The following is a 25,550-nucleotide window of genomic DNA, read 5'->3' on the forward strand; positions in this document are numbered from 1 at the left end:
CCACATGTTTTTGTAGCTGGATACTGTTACATCATCACCCCCCTTTCGAGTGTTCATACGAATTAAATTTAAGCATTTGATTTCATAAACTTGCTTTATAAATACAAATTAAACAAGATTCAAAAAACTAAAATAAAAGAGCATTTTAAGAGCATTGCTCTGTTTCCATAGATGAAGATGCACTTGTTAAGTAAATATAATTAAGTTCTATTATTGTACCAGTATATCAGGGGAGAGCGCGAACGCAGTCCCCCACTACCAGAAATTATGCAGTCGAGATTCCCACATTTGGGGAATTCGCAGGGGTCAGCACAACCGGAGTGCAATGGCTGAGCCTCGCCCTGGGTGAACCACCTTCATGATCATGGTGTCTCCCCTGCCAGGTAAGTATGAGTTGTACACGTTCCCTCTCGAGGAGTTACTGAAGGCAACATCATCCTCAACCACGGTGAGACGCCACTTCACTACACATGGTTCATCATCAAGATCTATTAGAAACCCTCAATCTATGATCTAAACTCTGGATCTTGTTAAATCATGGGTTGTGTTGTTTTTACAGTCGTAATGTCTAGGCTGACTGTTGAAAATTAGACCTTCCAACTGGACTTCCCTGAACACTGTAGATCTCTCTACCAATCATAGAGGAGATTTGACTCGACTCCACCAATCAGACAAGAGAGACACGTTTTGCATGTGAAATGGTGCAGTTACAGGATCTGCCAGCAGGGGCAAAGGGGACTAATCAAATTGTGAACCACTGCTTTTGCACACAAAGTTACTCATTGAATAAAACCTGCAGTTTCACATGAAAAAAGAAGATAGTCGGCTGCATCACCACACAAAATACATACTATATATATACTAGTAAAGGTAGAATTATGATTATGCTTGCTTAATATTTACAAAATACTATGACAATTCTCAACAACTTTAAAACACCCATACACAACTACACAAACTATTTCTATTAACCTCTACTGTCACACAAGACTAAACTAATTTCTTACATTAACCACTTTAGGGGGTGCACCGTTCCCGGAAGTACTGCAATACCGGGTCGATGCGTGGAGTGGACGGAGCAAGCCCCTATTCCATCTCCCTGATCCAAAAATCAATTTAATATATGGTGCCCGGGTAGGGCACGTATCAGATATTAAACTGATAAGAACAGATACTACACTTGATCTTAGCCAAAAGGCCGAGAAGCGATACCCACAATTGGTCAGCAGTAGCAACTGCACTCTTTGAGACAGCAAATCTGATGATGGTGAGTATTTATTATATTATTATTAAATTATTTCTCAAAAAGTTCTGGTATAGAAAGTAATGGTTAACATTACTCAGATAAGGGTCATAAACCCCCCGTACTATTTTTTCCAGTTGTTAACACCTCAGATGTGAAAAAGGCTGAAGAAAACTGGGGGGGGGGGGGGGGGGGCTTGGGTAGAGGGGACTGCCAATCATATGGCTCGTTTCCACTGAGCGGTACGGTACAGTACGGTTCGGGTCGGTGGTCGGTAATCCATGATCCGGCTAGCGTTTCCACCGCCAACAGTACCCTTACTTGATAGGCGTGGTGTTTGCCGGAAAGAAGAGGTCGACGTCATTTTCGCGCAAAGAAGAAAGCGGCATCGTAAACAACAATGGATGACATACTGCAGATCTCGTTCTCAGGGGCGTGGTAGCGGGGGGAAAAAGGGTACCAAGTACCCAGGGTCCGAGGCAGGGCGGGGGCCCTTAGAAGTCGCCGCGCTCAAGTCAAAAGGCCGTCTCCGTCCCCGTTTCTCAATACCAAGTAGCGTACGCAAAGTCCGACTCAGGAGAATGACTCCCGAGGACGCAAGTCCAGTAATTCTGCTAATGGAACAGCGCGTTCTTGAAAGCGCCACTCAGCTCGCTCTGCTACTCCGGTTATCTCTGTATGTACATTTTAGGCAACAATAAAATGAAATATGTTATAAAACACCACTCTGCTTCTTTTCGATTTCATTTAAATACATTTCAAACATTATAAGCACACAAATGTGGTTCAGGCAACGCATAGCCTATTGATTATATTCACTGCATGTATGTAGCCTATATTTAATAACAAAACTAAATATAAAACACAACCCTGCCTCTTTTCGTTTAAATTTAAAAATATTAAACATATTCCAGGCAATATCTGCATTGGTACAAATGTTGCAATAAACAACATTACAGATGGTCTTGTAATAAAATAAAAAATGACAAAACTCAACCCTATCTCTTTTTGTTAAATTTCAGTTTGATCAATAATAGCCATTATAAAAGTATAAGTAAAAGGTACAAAAAGCTATACAGTAAAGCTTTAATAACATAAAGCAAACAAATCAGTCAAATATACAAATTCAGCGCTCAAATATATGAAACTTCACTTAACGTTAGCTTTCTGCCAAAACTATTGGCCAGGGAACGACTTATAGATTCGCGAGAAGAAAGATCGCCTGTTAGGTCTGTACAAGACGAATTATATCTCATGTTTAACCACTACAGAGACGTCAGAGTCAGCGGCAAACATCAGAACGACTAGCCGAGGAAAGGCTGTTCCAGGCGGGGTACTTGAGCACCGATCGCCCGTGATTGCTTGGAATGGATCTCAGTCAAATTATCATAAATCTATAAATAAACCACAGATTTGAGCTTTAAAAAACTACATTCTCGCCTGAAAAACTCTTAAAACTACATTTCGTGACACAATAACAGTAGTATTATATTTCAACTGTATATTAAAAAAAATGGCGCTTCTAATGCCCTTGTAGCACGCACAAGTGACGATACTCTGTCAACCAATCAACGTTCTGCAGTGAGTCTAGCTCCACCTTTTAGTACCGTACCAATGTGCTAGGTACCCCAACGGAAGGGTACCCAAAAAGTGGTACGGTACGGCTTTTTGGTACCATTCACAACTTTTGACAGTGGAAACGCAAATAATTGCGTACCGTACCGTACCGAACCGTTCAGTGGAAACGAGCCAATAGACGCTGCACGCCCAATTTTGTGAATTGGACTTTCTGATTGGCTGGGAGTCTACAGTCGCCGTAGACTCAGACTGTAGACCAATAGCAGAACAGAGACGTTTGCAAACAGCCCGCCCCTTTTCAGCGTGGTGCTTTCCACAGCATCTTGATCTTACTGGCTTATGAATAACCCGCTTGTTTAAAAAATCTATCCGGTCTACTAGCTTTTGTTATGAGATCCGCTTTAAATTTTATAAAGAGTTAACGAAAGTTATCATGAGCATTGTAATAAGTAAATCCTCTTCGACAGCGATACCAGAAATACACAGAGCTTCCGGCTGCGTGTGGCGCATAAAGTCTATTGACAAATCGTTAGCGAGCGCAAACATCAACATGTTGCTACTACAATATAGCGATGGGAAGTACGGTTCTTTCGGACAGTTCATTTCAATGAACCGGTAAAAAAAAAAAAAGCAGTTCACCAGTTCTTTTACGTCCTCACGTAATGACGTCAATTCTATCATCCCGGCGGATAAAAATACATTCAAATAAAGGCATTTGTAATCATAACTTCAGTTAAATAATAGTAATCATCGTCATAATCATCTTGGATAAGTTTCTTATATTTACGTTTTGCAAATGAACCCTCCCAGCAAGCAATAGCCGTCACTTCACCGTCTCGGTTAACTATAGACCTGATATAGTCCGGCTATGCGTAACCCACTTTTAGCCAAAATAACCTTGAATTTGGATACATGTCGTTTTGGCCACAATAACTTGCGAGATGTATGATATTCCATCATGTAAGCAAAGTCAACAGTGATTACAAGGGGTTTAGTTTAATTTCTTTCACATGTTCTATGCGTAGGCTGTGCATAGCCACGATTTAGCTCCTAGTCAGACCGACTATTTGTAGCCCACTTATAGTCAAGTCAAAACTGATTAATTGTAGTTTTTGGCCAGGTAGCGCATAAGATGGTTGATATCCTATCATGTTTGCTATGTCAATAATATCTACAAGACGTGTTATTTCATGACATGGTCTATCTGTAGCCACAATTTAGCTCTGAATTGGACGGGCTACGTGTAGTCTGCTTTTAGCCCACACATTTGAATTTTGCATTAGCTTTGCTGTCACAGGTAACATTCATAGTTGCATATGCATACACATTCTACGATATTTGACTGTCTTTCATTTTAAGTTCAATAAAAATGCAATTACAATTCTCAACCGCTAGATGGCACAAGCCCTACTGAGACATGACTACTGGCAACGCGCGACTTGAAAGTTAATAGAGATCACTGTTGCCAGATCTTGCGATAAACATTTCCGCCATTTTCAATTTTATTTTACACGAGAGAGAGCATTACTCCTGTCGGAGAGCAACGGGCGAGCAACAGTAAACCTACCAGCAAACCTTACAATTTCTACTTTGATTTTGTAAATGTGTGTTCGGTTTTACATGTGTTCATTATTTAAATACATTATTTGTTATCACGTGTAGGAACCGTGACATTTTAGCAGGTAACATTGTAGACAATGCAGAGTACTTTTTTTCTAACAAGCTACCTGCAAGTGTAGGCCTACTGTAACTGTGTTTCTGTGTGCCCTTAAAGGAACACTCCACCGTTTTTTTTAATCGGGCTTATCCACCATCTTTCCTACATAATTAAAAAATGAGCCGATACCTTCAATCTGAATTATGAGCGTCAGCCGCTCCCATTCAGAAAATAACTCCTGTGCTGTCGTCATGACAGCGCTTGACAAAACAACGTCCCTCAAGGCTTTTAGCTCAACAATGTGCAGATTTGGACAAATGTTGATCGATTCTCATAGGTTTACATCAGATTTCTATAGACAGGAATAATATTTATTGAATTTATACCCAAATGCGTCGATGTAATAATTATGAGCGCTGTATACTCTGATGTACTGTGTTTTCAATCCATACAGGCAGCCTAAGGGCACCGTGTGCACAGTATAGTCCATATATGGAACAAACGAAGAAGTGCCATAATCATGTGACATTCCAAGAAGTCCCTGACATAAACAAAAGCTAACAGAGATCGCTGTAACATGCAGATAAAGATGTTTTGAAGACAATAAACATAATTGCAAAGATATTTGATTTACCTGTGTTCTTCGAGCCATGTCAGGTATTTTCAGAATAATAGATTATATTTATAATGTAATGCTAATCGATATAGACTTTATCATCGTGCAGAATACTATAAAATAATATATTTTCTGTCTGATTTTTTTATCTGAAGCCAAATCAGATCACAGAAGGTTATTTAAAACACTCGACTTGCGCTATAAAGTAAGTTGAGCACAAACATGGCTTTATTCTCATAAATTGTCGTGTATTGATGGTGTGCTAAGCTAACATGCTAGCTAGCCCTAGGTGCACCTGCCACCTAGCTGTTATTTTTATGATGTTTTCTAAATAGGAATGCTTACTGAAATGTTTCTTTTTTTTCAAGAAAGTCATTTTATACAGTTTCAAATGTGAAGAGAGAACTTTGATCAAAGAAATTAGGGATTAAAACAGTGTGAATAGCCAGTCATTATTAATTATAATGTAGACAAAAGAAAAGCATATTTAGAGCCATAACCAGGCTGGAGAGGTGTGAATGTGTGCAGGGGAGACTGACACTGAATGGGGCTCGTTTGCAGCACAAAACAATAGAGACAATAGACTGAATAGATGCTAGAAGATGACAATAAACATCAGTTTGCATTTTAGAGTCAAAATAAAGTCATATGACATGATCTTGAAAAACATTTTACTAAATGCAGAGTTTTAGACTTATCTTCAAATTTTAAATATAACATGGTCAGACATGTGGCTTTAGCTGCAGTGCATTTCTAGATTGATACAATGCCAACTTCAATTTTATTTTCATGAAGATGTTTCATAAAAAACATTTCTAATTACTTTGCAAAACTTTGAAGCTATTTATAAAAAAAAAATCCATTATGACAATAATTAATTCTATATTTAAATATTCAAATGAGATCACACTTGTGCTTTTAGTGCAAAGGGTTCATGAACTGTATCTGTTTCAGTTTGGGTATGCCATTTCTGGGGATTTTTCAAAAGTGGGGTTGCAGCCTAACAGGTTAATGGTAATTTTGAAATGTCAGTCTTTAACCTCAATTGTTAACCACCTTAATTTGTATTATATTTAAGTGTCTTCGAAAATTCCCTCATGTCGAAATTCAATTCAAGGGGGGTTGTCCACTGCAGAAGGAGGTTTTTGAAAACACTGCATTGTTCTTGGTCATTAGAGGTATGTGTGTGTGTGTGTGTGTGTGTGTGTGTGTGTGTGTGTGTGTGTGTGTGTGTGTGTGTGTGTGAGTGCATGCAAACATTGACCAGAGAGCTTATCTCTATAGGTTGGTTTCACGTGACGTCACGCTGCTGCATCACGAGAGCGCGAAAATTCAGATGGAGGGCAGGAAGTGAAATAGCTGAGGATCTGCCATCAATGTTTTGTGTAGTTTACGGCGGTTCCAATCGTTCTAATCGAGAAAAGGGAAAGGGTTTTTATAGAGTACCAAAGATTGTCATTCATAAAGGTGAGAAATGTAAAAAACTCAGAACAATGCCGTAAAAAGTGGATTTTTAACGTAATGTTACGTCTGCGGTTTGGGAGGAGCAGAGTCTGTTAATGCCGTGTCTCTGCAGCGACGGTATGTTAGCTAGCCAACGTGTTTTTTTGTGTCTGTGTTTATATAGCATTAGGTTGTCGTTCAGGGGATCATTGGGAATGGGACATGAAATGATCAAGGTAAATTAGACTCAATATGGACTCTCCGCAACCGTTCCTCCATAGACGTATTCTCCATGTTTACTTCCTGCCCTCCATCTGAAATCGCCCTGCCTTCCCGCGTCATCATAATCACTAGGGGTGTAAATCGGAGCCTACATGACGATTCGATACGATACCGACTTCTTAAGCCAACGATTCGATTATTTTCGATACTTCAGAATTCCCCGCGATACGATTCGATAATCTATATTTTTACATGATATCTATTAAGTTTCAAATAAATCAACAAAAATGTTTATAATTGGCCTTTTATTGAGAATACAGGAACAGTATTCGATTCACAATCTATTCACAGAACAGCAAATATAACAGTTACTGCATACAGTTCTAAACTTGATTCTATCGAATCCTGGTGCGTTTCCGTGCATCTTACGTCATCGCAAACGTGCACGACGCATGATAGAAAACAGAACGCGGGTCAATATATTGTGTTTTTTTATTTGGTGCTATTATGCACAGCTGAGTGAACAACACCGGTTTACTGTGTGTCGCATTTGGCTTTTTGCTGATTGCAAACGCAGGAGACAGTGGATTTCCATAAATTTGTTGCCCTGAGTCCACGCGCTATGTGTGTGCGAATACAGACTCACTCTCGCTCTTCTCCAAGGTAAATTTATCAACACTATCATCCCTTACATGTGTTTTATTTAACTAAATACATCATAATCAGCTAAAAACAATGCGCAGGTCACTTCCTGAACAAGTGCGCACCCGAGTCCGTGATGCTTTCACATTCACGCGAGCCGCGGCACGGTTCGAGTGCAACCGAACTCAGCGCACCTCCTCCAGCCAGTCTCGGGTTTGGTACCCCAGTGCGCACCCGGGTCCGCATGACAGACAGTGTTTACATAATTAGCGATTTTTCATGCGAACCGTTCCCGTTCCGTTCCGAGTTGGTGTGAAAGCACCCTAGACTTTTCAAGTAAGCTGTTGAAGTAGCCTTTTGTACACGTTAGCGCCTGTTTGTTTACGTTAGTAACTGCTAGCTTGGAATTCGCCGACTAAGTGACTGAGGGTGCATTCACACTGGCAGTTTAGTTCGGTGACTAACTAACGTTAGCCAAGTGCATAACAACAATCGTTTGTACGCATATGAGCGGATGCTGAAAAGAAACAGGCGGCAAAACAAACACATTAATCGATACTCTTGCGGACGCATCGAATCGTCGGCTGTATAATCGATGCATCGATACGAATCGATTCATATTTACACTCCTAATAATCACGTGACTGAAACCCAGCTATTTTAGGCTGAATAATGGTATATTTATTTATCAGAACTGGTTTAATAATTTCTTTTAATGTGCCATCAGGCTATATTGATATAAGTGATATAGTCTCAATCTATATTGCTTCGGAAAATATATACATATTATCTTATAGATCTTATTGTCTATAGATGGGTTTCCATTTCTCAAATTACCCATTATCCTCTGCGGCGCGCCGCCATGTTGTGTGTCAAAAGCTGTCAAAAAGGGGAAAAAAATTGTATGCGTTTTAAATCCGTGTGTTATTCGTTCACATTTTTGTCCCGCCAAAGTCTTATTTGATTGGGGAGTAATGTAGATGAACTGCTGCGCTCGTGACAGTTCGAAAGAACGAGTTACGAGCAGAAAGAAAGAGCCGGTTGCGCGCGCGCGCACTCCCTCTCTCGGAGCCAGGCAAAAGTCAGTTTTGAAAAGTGTAAACAAGACTTCACCGTCTCCAAACTAAGCGTTGTCTTGCTCTCACTCCCTCGTGGAAAAGTTAGTCTGGAGCCCTGCATTGACGGTTCACATGCTGTAGCCAGGCGGCTGATATCTGCACAGCCCTTATATATCTGGGTAAAAAAACAACAACACGACGCTCCGAACTAATTCAGTGAAGGAGAGAGATGGAGAGCAGAGGCACGGAGCGATGTGCTTCAGGTGTAAGTTAGCCTCTGCCTCGTCCAGCTGATGTGGCCACAGAGCAAGTGATGAAGGTGGACAATCGTCAGAGTGTACTTCTGCCGAGCCAACACCTCTCAAGGTCTGTGTCGATAGTAGCCGCCTGGGTAACGTTACAGTGATTTGACAGCCGATGAGCTAGCACATTTAGCTAGCCCATCTTGGAAATGATTAGATAAAGTGTCATATCTCCAGAGCACTAAACCTCTTAATGTTCACAAGAGCAGCACTGAACATTAACTCCAGCCAAACGGAGAATAATGCCCAGTTTAATTGACGATACAGAAGCTTTTAAAAAGTTCCATGAGAGCAACCAGGACAATAATATAAAGTGTACTGGGACAACGTCCTTTTGGCAAAAACAAATCAAACTAAACTGATGATAAATTGATGATAAAACCAGGCTCCCAGTCAGTGCTTTAAATTTTTACTGTTCAATGTAAGCATCAAAATAAAAATAGAAAGTTTAAGCAGTTTTTTTTTTTTTTTTTATTTCCATCCCTTTAAAACTGCTGATAATGGATGGTAGGCGGATACTAGACTAGAAAATATAAAGACAGGGTTCTCAAGTCTCACGCATTGGCCATGAGACACACGCAATTCAACCAGTTCACACGCTCACACGCCACACCGTGTATTTCTCACGCTGAAAAGGCAATGCCAACCAAGTTGTCCTGCAAGCTTTATATATAACGTTGTATACGAGGCGCATGCACACAAAGATAAGTTTCCTGCCGCCAGCGCGTCCGCATCTCGGCTAGATTGCGTTCGTTACTAAGCAACTAGACGCGCGAAGTCCGCGAGCACACACGGAAGTTCGGCCACCGCGACATCGCGCGAACACACGTCGTGATGGAGAAAGTAAGTTGGAAGAAAGCTCGCCTAACATTTTTAGACTAGAACATTTAATATATAGCCCATCGTATACATTATTGATGCAGTCAAAAACTCTACAACTGCTTTGCAACCAGGCCAAAAGCTTTGTCTCAGTTTGGCTAAGGAAATGTTATTGGGTATGGGATAGAAGGAAGATGTATTTCTTCAGTTTATTTTAAATTCTATATTATACTGTATTAATAGTATTTCTAGTTACATTAAGGCTAAAGCAGAGTGCTCTTGGTAATATTGTATATCCTGTCAAAACATACATTAGCCTAATCATTGCCATTACATTTGTATTTTTCAAAGATGTCAGGGAAAAATGTAAAAATATTTGTTTTCCAAACATTTTGGAGCAATTTGTTATATATTTGTAGCCTAATTTTGAAATATAACATTAAAGAGTAGGCCTATATTTGATGTGATGAATTGCTCTGTCATTTACCAATTGTTATAATTTAAATTTTTGCTGGTTAATTATGAACAATGGGTAAAATTGGGGGCGGGGATAGGCGGGGGGGGGGGCTCCGTTTAGGCTCCTCCCCTTACCGCATGTGATCTCACTCCAAGCTTTTGATAAAACTTGAGAACCCTGATAAAGATAAGGTATTAATATTATTATCAATGTGCATGTATAATTAAGGTTAAAGTCTGTAATGACCCATTGCTTCAGGATATTATCATTCTCCATAACACAAATGCTTGACCCACTTGACACACAAGATGGCGCCGAAAGGACTTGCGGGAGAAATGTGACGTCATCGGAAACCTATCTATATTGCCCAGCTCTAATGTGCATCCAACCAAAAGAGAATGACTTCGCCACAATTACTGTAATTAAAGTTAAAAATTATGTCAATAATGCTTTCCTTATGCAATTTTTTTATTATTATTTGTCAGAGTTTGAAAAATTAACTTGTGCAGAATTAGCGCAAATGTGCATGGTTGCTAAAGGCCTAATCGGACGGGATTAACTTTACAAGGGAGGGTAGATGTAATATAATTTTACCACAGGACATCTGCAATAATAATAATAATGTCTAGTTCGCACAGGATAAGATATCTAAGTAAAACTAGCAGAAGTGTGAGGGGTATTTCGACCGACCTGCCTGTCGTCAGGTGCGAATTACGTTGCTTTCCTGACGTGCGCAATCACATAACCTATATTTATAAAACAGTTATGTCCAGTCGAACGATGTATTAATTAACTTCAGATTGGATTGTGTAACTAATTGTCACCTAACGCTAAAAGATGTTCTAGAACGCAACTGAATGCGTTTTCAAGCGTCTCCATACTTGAAAAACCGCGGAAAACTACTTTTAAACAGGAAATGACGAAATATTTACGTACATATTTAACGTTACAGAGGGCCTATTCGCAAGGGATTAACGTTACTATTACCCGAGGTAATTTTCCCGGACCTTTTACTGAAGGTAAAAGTCGCCGTAATCTTTACTGACATTGTCCGTGACCGTGATGATTAACGTTAACGTTACTGATGGCATTATGGCACATTCGGACGGGACTTAAGTTAGTAAATTTAACGTTACAGACTGACCAGTAATTCTGCAAAATAACCGTTTTCTTCTCACCTAAAGCTGGACATATAAAACAGTGGCAGCCAGAATAAAATCAGTCACGTAACCTATTAGATTTTTAAATAACTTACCGGGCTGATGCTGTGATCCAGTGGTGTCGCTTAACGGCTGTGGTGGAAATGCTTTAAAAAGCTTTGGCTTTCAGCACGAGTAACGTTAGCTCTTCCTTTGCCGATTAACGTAATTTTTTATTTAAAAGTTAATCTTGAAAACAGCGTGGATAATAAATTAGCAAATATATCCTCCTCAATTATGTTGCTTGCAGTTTTCATAGCGAATAACGTTATCTATTATATCAACGTTTCTTCCCCGATCGAGTTCCTCACAGCGGCGCCGGCGGATCTTGTCATAAACTTAGTGATATCAAGCCCCACCCACTTAGAGGAGCGATATGATTGGTCAATTTTCCTGTCATTTGAAATTAGTCTCTCGTTGCCACGCTGGACCACCAATCACAGCGCTGAACGCGGAAAAATCCTAATATGGAGAAAACGGACCTTTAGTACACGACACAAACTGAACAGGCAGATTTGAAGGGTTTATTTTCCTCAAAAAGATTTAGATGTTTATTGTCAAATTATACATTACTAAATTAACTTTAGAACTGGTGACTTTTTTAAAATAAACTATTATTTAAAAGTTTGTAAATATTATTTTTTACAATAGTTCATATGACATTTTATTCAGTTTTTTATTCTGGACCGGTTGCACCAAAGTGGTTACAACTTAACCTAGTTTTCACATTAAGAGAAAGCACTAAATTATAACTTTCACATTACTAAATAGGCTATTTTTTTGCAAAGCACAACTAAATATCTTGTATAATGTATAATATAGTAATATAGTTGGAATAAAATAGCAGACTGACTTACTGATTCAGTAAACTCGTTTTATCCGACGGACTCCAATCTGATTCTGCTGACATTTACACTCGCTTACATTTTAAATGACGGAATATTGTGTATGAATTATTTGTTGGCGGCTCATCAACACGAACTGCATTAACTTATAGACATGTATTTTAATTTCAGTGTACCTTGAGATGGTCACACCAGTAATCCACCGTCAGCCGGCCATATTATTCTTCTGCCCCCTGAGCAACTGCTATATTCATAAATGCCGATGGTTGTTTTCTGTGTTTTTCTTTTCATCTTTGCAAAGATTCTATTCAAATATTTTACAAGTAATGTATGTAATTGCAGTGGGGTTGATTGCAGAACTTTCTAAATAACCGGAAGAAAATAGACAATAGACAATCCAGAAGCTTCCCTTAATTATCTGTTCTCCATCCAGCAGTGTGTCTATGGACAGAAAGGATTTGAGAACCACACATTTCAGGAGATGTGGGATCTCTACAGCAGTATTGTGCGCAGAGGGACCGGCCAGATGATTTCAGCAGAAGTCAGAGGGATTTGATCCAGAAGGAGTAGAGCTCTGTCTGCATATACACCTGTAACCCTTATGACCAGTGTGCAGACGAAAAGGTTTAAGACGTTCATTTATGAAAAGTACATCCAATTTATACTTCTTGCCATAAAACGTCTGAAACACAAAAAATAAAATGTTGATTGAATTTTATTCAAATTACTACCACATTCAGATTACATCATATTGTATCTAATACATAAAGAAATACATATCAGGAATCATTTCTGTTACGACCCCGATTAGGGACAAACATAAAAAGCTGTTTAGAAAAATGGCGAAACAATCGCAATGGCCAGAGCAAGAAAAAGAGACAAACAAACAAACAAAAAACAATGAAAATATAAACATACAGAAGTTAAGGACCGGTGAGCTAACTAATCTAAACTACCACTAGTTAAAGCTTTCCTAACTCCAGAGAAAAATAACAAACACAAAAGGGTCTTCCGGGTCAGCTTACTTACCTAGGCTTTCCCTCTATTCTAATATAACTAAACAAACACAAACTCACCATCCTGTACAAAAGAAAAGAAAAAATCCAAAACCACCAACAGGTTTCCTGAGGCTTTCCTGAGCTCTTAAATAGGAAAAGGCCGCAGGTGTTGGGAATAATCATTATTATATTATTATTGGAGTGAGAATGTATAATAATCCGGCTCCGCCTCCATCCCACTGACCACAACTGCTCAGAAAAAAAAGGGAAAATAAGAGACAGAGCATGCAGGGGCTCGTAAGAATTTCATTAAAGAAAATCTAAGTGCATTACTTGATGTTTTATATTTTATACACAGATGTCAAGCTCTTCCATCAATGAGCTGGAAGCTTTTCCTTCATGGCTGGACGATCCTCATTTAAAGGAGATTATTTCAGAGCGTGTGCCAGCACCAAAACTGCAGGAAAGCCTTTCTTATTGCTGAAGCTGAAAACATTGAGGACTGCCGAACACAGATCATGTCCACTTTTGGGAAAGTCTTAAAGTCTGACTTCACCAAGAAGGAGAATTAAACAGTTTTACAAACGCAAAAATGTCTGATTGTAAACATACAGTCACTGAATTTAGCAGGGATTGTTGTCCACAGCAGAGCAAGATTTCTGTACTCATGGCTTGGTATTCGTAATGAAAAATCTTAATCATTAATAAATAGTAATAATGACTGTTATGATAATAATAGAAAAAACACCTGACTAAACTAATAAGTCAACACTGAGAAAAACAAAACAAATGTTTGAATCTTTGTTTTGCATTCATTATCAGATCTGCAAGAAACTTTCTGGAGACGGGAATGGCACTGCTGAATGGAGCACCGTCCAATGATCCGGATCAGATCCTCATATCGGTCCTGATCTGTGAGGAATCACTGGACAAACTGCGGCCGACGGCTGAAGGCCTCATGCAGAGGAACAGAACAGCTGGTGAAGCTCCTCCTGAACGCATGTATGTGGACCGTGGCTGTAATCTTGTCCATGGCGTGTCTCTAAACACAGCTCTTCAGTGAGTGGACACACAGGGGTTTGCTGGTGCGGCTCGACATCTTTCACTGGATCCGTCCATTTTGTCCAAGCACGACATGACACTCCTGGTACAGACGATCAATAAATTTACACTACCAGCCAAATGGAGTCTGATGTGTTTAGCGATTAGAATATAAAGTTTACAAAGTGTTTATCATAAACTATAGCGCTAAGACCCAGAATCTGTCTTAAATGTATAGCCAGGAGCCGCTACTGGTGTCAATGTCTAAACAAGACATCGGCGCTCGGTACAACAGGCTTATGTACACCTTTGTAAAACTTCTCCGGTCAGCTCGCAGCACTCAGGCCAGCCATGAAAAAAAAACATCACAAAAGCCTATGAGAGAGCAAACTGGGTATTCCTTTGCCAAATATCAACACTAAAACGGTCTGTGATTTAATCCGTCGTAAAGAGAGATTAATTAACTAAAATACCATCTGCCACCATTTTGAAGACCACGTCGATCTCCTCAAAAGATCTCCCTCCACCTGACTGCACACAGATTGAATATGTACATATTACAAGCACAGCAGGAACAAGGTATTGAAAGAAAGTACTCAGACAAGCCCTGAGAAAAAAAACATCACTAAAGCCTGTTTGAGTTCAACATCGCATATAGAGCAAACTGGGTATTTCTTTGCCAAAAATGAACACTAAAACTTTGCGTGATTTCATTCGTCGCCAAGAGAGACTCATCGACCTGCAGTCCACAAAAATGCCTCTGAAGACCGCGTCGATCTTCTCTAACCCTCCATCTGAATAACCGCAGATCGAGGATGAGCTCATTCCAAGCAATGCAGGGACAAAGGCTTTAACAGACATTGCGATGCCAGATCTAAAAGCTCTGTTTCAATTACAACACAGTAAGTCTGCACTGATGCCCCACTAACCAGCGACAGTGAGAGAATCTGGTGTAACTAAAAGAAAAACACTGGTCACTTCCACCATCACCAAACCTCCACCTAATCACTTCATCTTCCTCACAAATGATCCACTTCCACCAACACAACACCAGTGACGACGTCCACCAGCCAAACAACACGTCTCAGAGCGCTGACACCCCTTCAGTCTGGGCCAAGGCTACAATATACAGGAGAAAACACACCGGCAATCTTACAAATGTTGGAGCCAAGCCGTCATGTGTACAAAACTTGCCTATTTGTACACTTTGCAACGAGCCAACGCAGGGACACGTCGATCTCCTCTAAAGATCTCCCTCCACCAGACTGCACACAGATTGAATATGTACATATTACAAGCACAGCAGGAACAAGGTCTTGAAAGAACGGACACGATGATGCCAGATCCACAGACTCAGTCTCAGCAAAACTCCCTGAATCTGCACAGGCGTCTCACACAGCGGAGCGATCCTGTCCAGAGCCACACTGTACAAAAGAAAACACACAGTTAATCTTACTTCTCCAAACAGCCGAACAACTCAGGGACACAAAAAGTACAATAGAAGAGTTTTTGTCCTCATATAACTATTTCTTCATATAACCAGGCACAATCACAGCAGTTTGGTGGTTCACATGTTTTTGTAGCTGGGGATACTGTTACATCATCTTTAAATGAAGTTCCTAAACGTAAGTTAGGGAGGAGCGAGCCCATCCAATCTTTCAATCAACAAACAGAGTATATAAGCAGCCGCTTACCTCTAGTATCAGCTGTTCCAGTATCCCTCCACCTCCCCAAACTCCACCTTCATCTTAGGTACCTTGCCCTTTAATTAACAGGTCCTACATTTAGCCACTGGGGGGGTATATCAGAGCTCGAGTTGAAGCTGCTTCATCGAGCCCCTCTCCAGCGGACAGCAAGCCAAATAAGTTTAACCTAATATCTTAAAGATTTTATGGGCAAACGAGCTCGTTAATAAACCTTAATAACCCTTTCGATACGTCATCCTCTCTTCGGGTTATTTTGACCCGAAATGTTTTTTTGTTGTTGTTTTTTTTTTAATTGAATGTTCATCAGAGTGGTCCAATACCTTAGGACTTTTATCGCACTTGAACTTGGGAATACACACAAAACCAAAATGGATTGCATTCGAGGAGTTTATGTGGTTGTAATAAAAGTTATAATTTATTTGATTTGACCCACATAGGAATGAAGGGAATGTGAACAAGCACACACAAATGAAGGCATGAGACTACAGAACACACATCTCCAATGCAGAACACACACACACACACACACACACACTCTCTCTCTCTCTCTCTCTCTCTCTCTCTCTCTCTCTCTCTCTCTCTCTCTCTCTCTCTCTCTCTCACACACACACACACTCACCTAGGAAATCCTAATAAAACGACTGGGGGTGATATAACGGGGCAATGTTTTTTCTTCAATTTGTCAAATAAAAATCAATTCTGAATTAAAAACCAGCATTTTCTAATACGTATTCATCAAGGTTTTACTTGTTTTTTTTTATTATAATATCCCTGCTGTAGTGTCCACCTTACTGATTTGAAATACGGTATTACAATATCTGGCACTTCAGTATATACAGAAAAAAAAGGTCAAAATTAAAACAAAAAAAATACTACAATTTTATTAAAAAATATATTTTTAAATGTCTTAATAGATACCTGAATGAATAGTGAAGAAATAAAAGGAAGAAGACTGACTTTAAGACTCGGGGAACAGTCCATTTGCTCCATATAGAGCTATAAGGCCATCTAGTGGCAAGAGTCATGAAATATTATGTTGAGTTACTGATTTTTTTCCACAAGAGGTCGGCAGAGACAATTCAGCTCAATCTCACATTGATTAACAGGGTTATGGATGAAAGTACGAGTTATTTTGAATTTAAGGTGAAAGAATGTGCTTAAGTTATGAAATAAATCTCCCAAAAAAAGTTGCTTGAAAAAATATCTAAAAATGAAATGATATAAGCTTTCTGAACAAAACCAAAGGATAATTTTAGGGCTTTCGACCAATTTTAAACGTGAGGAAAGAATCTCAATCAACTACAGAATGATATATTTAAGTCTAAATTTAAGACTTTACACTGTGATCTGTCTGTTGTAACAGAATAGTAATCTGTCTGAGTCAATTACTATTCGATTCTATTATTGTAGGCCTACCAGTAAATCAGGGGAGAGCGCGAACGCAGTCCCCCACTTTCAGAAATTATGCAGTCGAGATTCCCACATTTGGGGAATTCGCAAGGGGTTCTCTTTAGCGAAGTGCAAAGTCTACGTTGACCGTAGACAGCTACGGCCCGTCATTGGCCCAGAGTCTACGTTCACTGTAGACTCTAGGCCAATCAGAGAGCCGAACTGTCTACGTTCAGCCGGCGAACCGTTTTTGGCCCAGAGTCTACGTTCACTGTAGACCTAGGCCAATCAGAAAGCCTGAAGCCCCGTTCACACTACACGCGACTTTGACGCTGCAAGTCGCCAGTCACTAGGCTTGTTTGAGATGCGCCTTGCCTCGCCTGAAATGTAGTCGAGAGTAGGCGGCTGCAGTGAGAGGAGGAGTGAAGAAAGCGCAGGCAAGCCGGACAGATCTCTCTTCTCGCAGTGGATCATCAGACACCTGTGAGATCAGGCGGATATCGCGGGATTCACGCTCGTGCACGGTGTGGCTAATAAACTGGATGTAATTTAAGTTTTGTTGCTTATATATGAAAATAAATATAATGAAGACACCCAAAGTACTTATTTAATTCCATTTTAAATAGGCCTACTACGTGTTTATCAGTCATTTTTTCTTTAATACAGACATGTGTTTTTATTTAAAGAAAATCATAAAAATTACATCACATAGATCGCACTGTCAGAGAGTTTGGGAATATCCACACATAATTTATACACATTAAACATGATATCAGAGTTTTGAAATCAAACATTTTAAAAAGAGAACAATACATCACGGTTGTTTAAACCAATGAGCATTAAGCTGTGTCGTCAGCAAGTGGTTTCCCATCATGCTTTTGATCAGCGCAGTCGGTGGAGAGCAACTGCGCGCGACTGCAGAATCCGACACGTGCGCCTTGCGCTCGCGAGAGTTTTTTGACATACGTCGGCATGACATCAGAGCAAGGCGGACCGCACTCGGACACATTTCTAACCGGCATGCATCTCGCGCTGATCACCGGTGATCGGTTCTGCGCAGATTTTGCTCATCTCAAACAAGCCTACTGGCGATGAGGTCGCTAGTGGGCGTTCCCACTACTGGTTGACTAGTATGACATCCAAAAGACAGCGAATCAGCTTTCTTGCCGCTAAAAAACACAATTTATGGAGGGAAAATACTAAATATAAATATACTCCGTACATAAAAACGTCTGTAGTGAAGCATGAAGATGAACGAGACACAGAAGTCGATTTTTCTCGTTGTGGCCGTTTATCTACGGCATAAGCGCAAACGCCGGTCTATCTCGGTTCACGAGACCAATCGGGCTCAGAGACAGCACAGCGAGTACCACCGGCTGGTGCAGGAACTGCGGCTGGATCAAGTCCGGTTCCAGCAGTACTTCAGAGGCTGAGGAGAAGGGTCACGTGCGCTCCACTCCTATTGGTTGTCGCTCGCAAAAATCGCTCTTCATTTGCATAAAGTTAAACATTTCTCAACTTTGTCGCGTCACCAGACACGCCCCATCTAGTCGTCAACGGTCGCTGTCGCGCGTGTCGCCGGAAGTCGCCCGCTCACCATTGAAATGAATGGTATCACGTCGCTTGGTCGCGTGTAGTGTGAACGGGGCTTCAGGGTCTGATTGACATGTCGGTCGGGAAAGATCAAACTATCACACACAGAATAAAAGTGAAGTCAACGCATTTTCACATCGTGGGTTTTTGTGAAAGGAGTTTGGTTTTGAGGTAGCGGATTTTTGGTGATATAGTGACATCTAAGTGCGATTAGTTTAGTTATATTTAGGCTTCCATTTAAATTTACACATTGACTGAGAGACAGAGTACATATAGTGACACATTAATAGATGCATAGATAGAAATATGTATATAGACAGATAGATTATTAGATATATACATTGATTAATAGATAGATACATATAATAGATAGATAGATAGATAGATAGATAGATAGATAGATAGATAGATAGATAGATAGATAGATTATTAGATATATACATAGATTAATAGATAGATGCATATAATAGATTTTCATTTTCATTCAGAGCCACAAATGTCAACATCAGGCCCATCATCATCATCATCATCAACACCAGTAGAAACACAGCACAGTTTATGGGGACATTTTGATAATCACATCCGTGAAACCCAGATGATACACAATGCTACAGCTGATGCCACAGTGGAAGTGAAAAAATACCTCAACGATGCGTTTTTGCCCAGAACTCAATGGTCCCCTAACTTACTGGAAAGAGAGAGCAGTAATCTTTCCTCATTTGTATGTCCTTGCTAAAAAAATATCTTTGCATGCCAACAACAAGTCTCCCTTGTGAGAGGATTTTTTCAAAGGCTGGAGAAATTATCTGTAAAAAAAGAAGTAGGCTGAGTCCTTCGACAGCAGAGAGATTGATATTTTTTAATAAAAATCTATAAGAAAGTGAGACATTGTGGCTTGATTTCTTTTATTCATTTTTCATGACCAAAATAACATTATGCAATGTGAAGAGACTACAGGTTACAAGCTTCATAATAGAAACATACAATAAAAATACAAATAAATAAAAAAACATTTTTTATTGGCTCGTTGTATTAAAAATCAAAGTTGTTTCAGATCAACACCTGCAAGTGACCACTAGGTGTCACCGTGGAGACGGGTGTCGGATTGATTCGAAGCCTCGAAACAATATGGCACGTTTGCTTCAACTGTTTCATTGCTTCACGAAGCCTCGATCTGCCCATCACTACATAAGGGCAGATCCTTTGAGCGCTGCTGATGACGCAGTGAATGACGCTCGAGTGATCAAGTATTCCAATGTATAAAAAAGCTTTCATTCAATTCCTCCGTCCTCATATTTTTTCCTTGCAGCCTTCCCTCGCGTCCTACAGGGGGTGGAGCTGAGACGCGAGGAAAGGAAGCGAGGAAAGGAAACGAGGATGCACAAATAAGAATTGAGAAGCACCCAGGGAGGTTGCCGCTTGACACCGATGCACGCCGTTTACATCCAGGAAACATGACGTTCAACCCGGAAACCGTAGCAAAACGTTGCGCACCGTTTTGAACTTGAACGTGCCCCCAATCTCCATCACCTGTTTGCTCTGATTGGTAGTCTACGCTCGCCGGCTGAACGTGACACTTTTGTAGCGTGGTGTCGCGACGCCTCCCCACATTTGTACTTTGATGGCCGTTCCTCAAGTTTACCGCTATGCAGAGCCGGCCCTAGACCTTTGGCGGCCCTAAGCAAAATTTGGTTGGAGGCCCCTTTGACCGTTTTAAGGCCTAAAGAAAAGCAATGACTACCTTATAACTATACCATACTATATAACTATATTATACTGTATATACTATGTTTGATGTCTAACAGGAAAATTATGATACCACTGAGCTGAATGGCAGTGCAAGACACACACACACACTGATTAACTTGCTGAATAAAAAGACAGATAAAGTGATTATCACTGAACAAAGATACATTTTTATTGACACCAGAGTTTAAGAGTCACAAACTACAGCACACACATATATATATATATATATAATTTAAATTAAATAGAGCAAATAGAATAACATTTAAATATAATATTATATAAAATAATAGATTTTTCAAATAAACAAAATTAACAATAACATCTAAAACACCACAAAGAAGATCAATAGTAACAATATTAAGAATAAGGTAACATTTCAATATAACTATTAAAATCCAATCCAAATAAAGAAAATAATTATACATAAAGTTAGACTTAATTTTTAAAATGCAGAAGGTTATCATTTACAGCCCCTTTATACTCACCAACAGCTGGAGCTTTGCTTACTGGCAGCATATAACGTTACTTTAATAGTGCTCCTAAGGGGACATAAGGAGTAAACTAATGTTAGCTCTTTAGTGTAGAATTCAAACTGGGTTTATATTGTTCTGTTAAATGCTTTAAAAGTAACACCACAGCAAATGGTATAGGCCTAATACTAAACCAATTTTATGCAGCATGTTATTAGCATGTAAGTTAAACAACTGTAGAAAATTAATACAAGCACGATTTAGGCTAATGTTAAGACTTTTAGTGCAGATTATCCATATTACAGAAATCGGAAAATTAAGCCTACAGGCTTACGTACCTTTATCTTCTTGCTTCTTCTCTTCTTCCAGGCTCTTTTTTGTCGTTTTTCTTGGCCAGAAAGATATTTACGTTTCTTGTCAGACATCGTCGAGTCGCTAACTGACTGACCAAGTGACAACGAGTGACATCATAGGGGCAGTCGGGATCAAGACGCGCGCGCGCCTTCGCGGGGAGCTCCCGGTTGATTTGCCATAATACAGAACTAAATAAATAACAACTCTGTGCTTATCATGATGCCTGATAAAGAGCGCTGTAGGTCCATTTCTTTTTATTTATTTATTTTATGTTACTTTCGTTGTGCGATTTTTTCCCCCCACTAGCTAGCAGTGACTCTAGGGGGCCCTCTGCTGGCCACGGGCCCTTTGCAATTGCAACGGTCGCTTAGTGGCTCGGCCGGCTCTGCCGCTATGGGTGTGGTTTTGAGCCAGCGGCCAGTCTAGAACAGAGGACCTGCAAAAGTGGAGCGCGGCGCAACAGAAGTGTCGCACGGACAAGTGGATCTGTACCATAGACAGTATAAGAAGTGGACAGAGCCATCTCATTGGAACTCAGTTGAGACAGTTGAAGCCCATGTTTAGCGATTTCTGAGCACTTCCGTTCCTGACGCGCAGACTCAAACCGACTCAAACTAAGCTTGATGACGTGAGCAACCTGTCTGACAGACGTTAGTCTTCTAGTAGCTGTGCGTGAAAATGGCCAACGTTAATCTTGCAGAGACGGGGAACTTGAGCAAAGAGTCCTTTATCGTGAGTGAGCAGGAGTAAGTATTCCGTTGCTTTTATGGACTCATTATCTATGGGCTTCTCCCTTGACGGGACGTCCCCCCGATTGCCTGCGAGCTTCTCCTCCTGTCTGTACGGTCATTTCTGTACAGCGCGACAGAGAGTCGAGTGGTTATGACGCAATCGTTAGCCTATTTTTACTTAATCTGTTTCTACGGGGCCATAATGTAAGGTAATGGAGCGCTTTATACATTGTCGTGTTTCTTTAGAAATAAATAATGGACAAATGGAGTCTTTAAACGCCTCAGATGTAAAGTTATTCGCTGTCAAAGTGACGCCAAAATGAATGGGAGTCAATGGAAATGCTAACGCAAGTGAAGTTCTGCTACAACATGGCGGCACCCGGCCGGCTTCAACTTCCGGTCGATGGATTACCCCCTTGATCTGTACCAGTGTTTCGTGGAGTGCTCCACCGACGTGTCGCAAAAGTGGATCTCTACCGTCAGAAGCTTCATTTAGCCGTAGTCACGTGACGTGGGTGTTTGGAATCATCTGCGCTTCGGGATCTCGCAAAGCTTCGGAACGACTGTTTCGCGTCAGCCATCCCTACCCTTATGTTGTTAAAGTTTGTTTATTTAAGAAATTAATAATAAATAATAATAAAGCAAGATACCTTATTGAAATACGTGAGTTGTGTGGTTTATGTAAACTACAAAAGTAAAGTATAAATTCAAATGATTGTGACAGATGTGATGGGGGAGGAGAATTGATACGTGCGTCATGTTTAGTCGATAAAACTCTTCCGCAAAGGGTACACCTGTGTATCCTCGCTCATAGCTCCTCTGGAAGCCTCCTCGCTCCTCGATCCTCGCCTCCTCGCGGTGCAATTAGAGAATTGAGATGTCCTTCAAGATGGCTGAGCTCGATTGGTTTCCGGGTCATAGGATGGAGGACGGAGGAGCGAGGAGACGAGGAGGGATATTGAGAAGCACCCTCTGGCTGCGTTCCAAACCGCATACTTCCTACTATATAGTATGGGAAAAAGAGTAGGCGAGCAAAAAAGTATGTATGAATCCAAAAGAGTAGGCGAGAATTACCTGGGTGACGTACTAATTATCGCGAGATTCGGACTTAAGTGCGTTCGAATATGCCTACTTACCTACTATATAGTAGGCGAAAACAGTACGTGAAGGAAGCAGTATGTTCGAAACATCAGTATTCATAAAAGAGTAGGCGAGAAGTTCCCGGATGGCTTAGCCTACTGCTTCCGGCCCGATTTTTGAGTGCTGTCCGATGCGTACTCTTCTATCCCAGGAGGCCACGCGAGAGCATACGTCATTATCAAACATCACGGAGATTGCGACGCCGGGGGTTTTCAAATGTGAGTAAACACGGTTCCTTATGTGTTAAACTACTATAGAGTAGATGTTTTAACTGTTGATGGTGTAAAGTAGTTAGACAGTATAGTATAGTTGTGATTTTGCTGTAAAAACATGTTTTGTATAGCTAGCTAACAGGGGAGCTCTAAGCACACGTAACGTCTCTAAAGTGGATTTACATAACATCTTAAACACGCTTATTTAAAATGTCTATTTACATCTGAAAGGAAAATATTGTAAGTATTGACATATTGCAGATGAGCACATCACAACATGAAAAAGACATCTGAGTGATTTATGTGTGGCATTATTATAGGATAACATTAATTCACTGTTGTCAACACTGTTGACATTAGACACATGTGCTGTAAATAAACAAATCTATAAAGTAACTAATCGTGTTTTTATTCAGACTGGTGTGAGCACTGAGGATGAGGACCCCAGAGCTGAATTCTGGAAACGGTGCCATGGATGAGACGCTCCATCTCTCCATCTGCCCTTATCGCCTCAGATTGTGAAGCGCAGCGCAGCAACAAGCTCCGGCACGAAGGCACGGTCACCTCTGGTGAATTCATCAGAGTAAAGCCGCAGAATGGGAACCGCTGTGTTGAGATGGCAGTAGATGTGGGGTTCAGCGCCTGTAAATACATGCTTGTATTTGAATAAAGATTTGTTTCATGTGTTGTTGAATTGTATATGCATTTGTTTATTGTGTGATGGTTACTTTTATTTGTTCTTTTACTCATTTATTCATGTTTCTTATTGTTGTCAGTATATAAAATATAATTATTTAATGTATGCATTAATTCATTGCTTGACTGACAATTGAGATGTTCGCGTGTATTCATGCAACTCATATGACAAAACAAATTACATTTTGCTTGTTTTATTAAATTATATCATTTTTAGTATATAAAAAAAAGAGTAATATAATTAAGTATTGGTCAGCATTTAATATTATTTTGTTTAAGTTTTGGGGTGGGCTAACAATGCAATTCATTCTGAGGTAATATTAATTTTCAAGGAGCGATACTTACATTTTTCGAGTATAAAGTCAACAGTTTTCTCCAAAGGAGATCTTCGATCAGCGGCCCGTCTCCTTGTGCAGACATTACAAACGCCGAGGAAAACTGTTCTAGGTTGTGCTGTCGAGTTACTGATGTTATGAAGTGTTAGTGCACCTGTCGCTCATACAATTTAAACTTATTACATAAAGATCATAGAAAGATACCATAGTTGAATCTAACAATGAACAATCATAATGACAAAACAGAAAACATAAGGATTATTGGTTTGTGTACATCATAATATGATGAATACACAGGAAAAAAGAACAATAACAAGGCTAAATATCTTTAAATAGTTCTTCATAATAGGCCCTACATTAAAAAAATGTTTTGTTGTTATAAGTCTGAGGGATGAAACGAGAGGTAAATTCATCAAGAAAAGAGGAAAACTTAAAGGAGAAACTTTTTGGGTATAAAATAAAGAAATTAACAACATATTCAAGAGATGACGATTTTGGGGTTTCTTAAAAACAATCGTTATAAGGAACTGTGGGTCACATTAGTAGGGTTTAAAATATAACAACTTAAATCAACCCTAAATGTATTCACAAAATAAATTGGCAGCTGTTTCTTCAACAATACCACAAAATGAGCAAGTTTCATCAATATCAAGATATTTACAGATAGATGAATTAAACGTGTCGTTCATCTCACACAGCATCATCTCCCCCTCTCCCTCTCCCTGATACTTCGTCAACTCTGCACAAAAAAACTACTACTACTGCAGGCGTGCAGGTCACGTTGGTTCTATTGACGGAAATGACAGGGAGAGGGAGAGGGGGGAGAGGACTTTTCACGAGTGAAGATATTACAGCGCCGAGTCGAAGTGCTCCCAATAAGTGCTATTCCGCCATACATTATAGTTATCCATTTTACCCGCTTATAAAAAGCGCCACATTTTATTTAGTGTCACCATACTTGGTCGTGTAACTACTCGTGTAACTATATTTAAATAGAGAAAACGTGGATGTGTTTGGTCGCTTCTAACTTCATCTCTGTTTGGCCCATATACAAT

At 40.0% G+C, this 25,550-nt stretch overlaps 2 non-coding genes across 2 annotated transcripts; both read right to left on the bottom strand.

Moving 5' to 3' along the window:
- Positions 1 to 227: 227 nt before the first annotated feature.
- Positions 228 to 391, bottom strand: LOC130077587 (U1 spliceosomal RNA). Its single transcript, XR_008805790.1, has one exon. It is a non-coding gene; the product is annotated as a U1 spliceosomal RNA (small nuclear RNA).
- Positions 392 to 1,019: 628 nt separating this feature from the next.
- On the bottom strand, positions 1,020 to 1,210 carry LOC130077591 (U2 spliceosomal RNA). The gene has a single exon (XR_008805794.1). It is a non-coding gene; the product is annotated as a U2 spliceosomal RNA (small nuclear RNA).
- Positions 1,211 to 25,550: the final 24,340 nt, after the last annotated feature.

The sequence above is a fragment of the Rhinichthys klamathensis genome, unplaced genomic scaffold (assembly GCF_029890125.1).
Source record: "Rhinichthys klamathensis goyatoka isolate OS25496 unplaced genomic scaffold, OSU_Roscu_1.1 h1tg000760l_1, whole genome shotgun sequence".
NCBI lineage: Eukaryota > Metazoa > Chordata > Actinopteri > Cypriniformes > Leuciscidae > Rhinichthys > Rhinichthys klamathensis.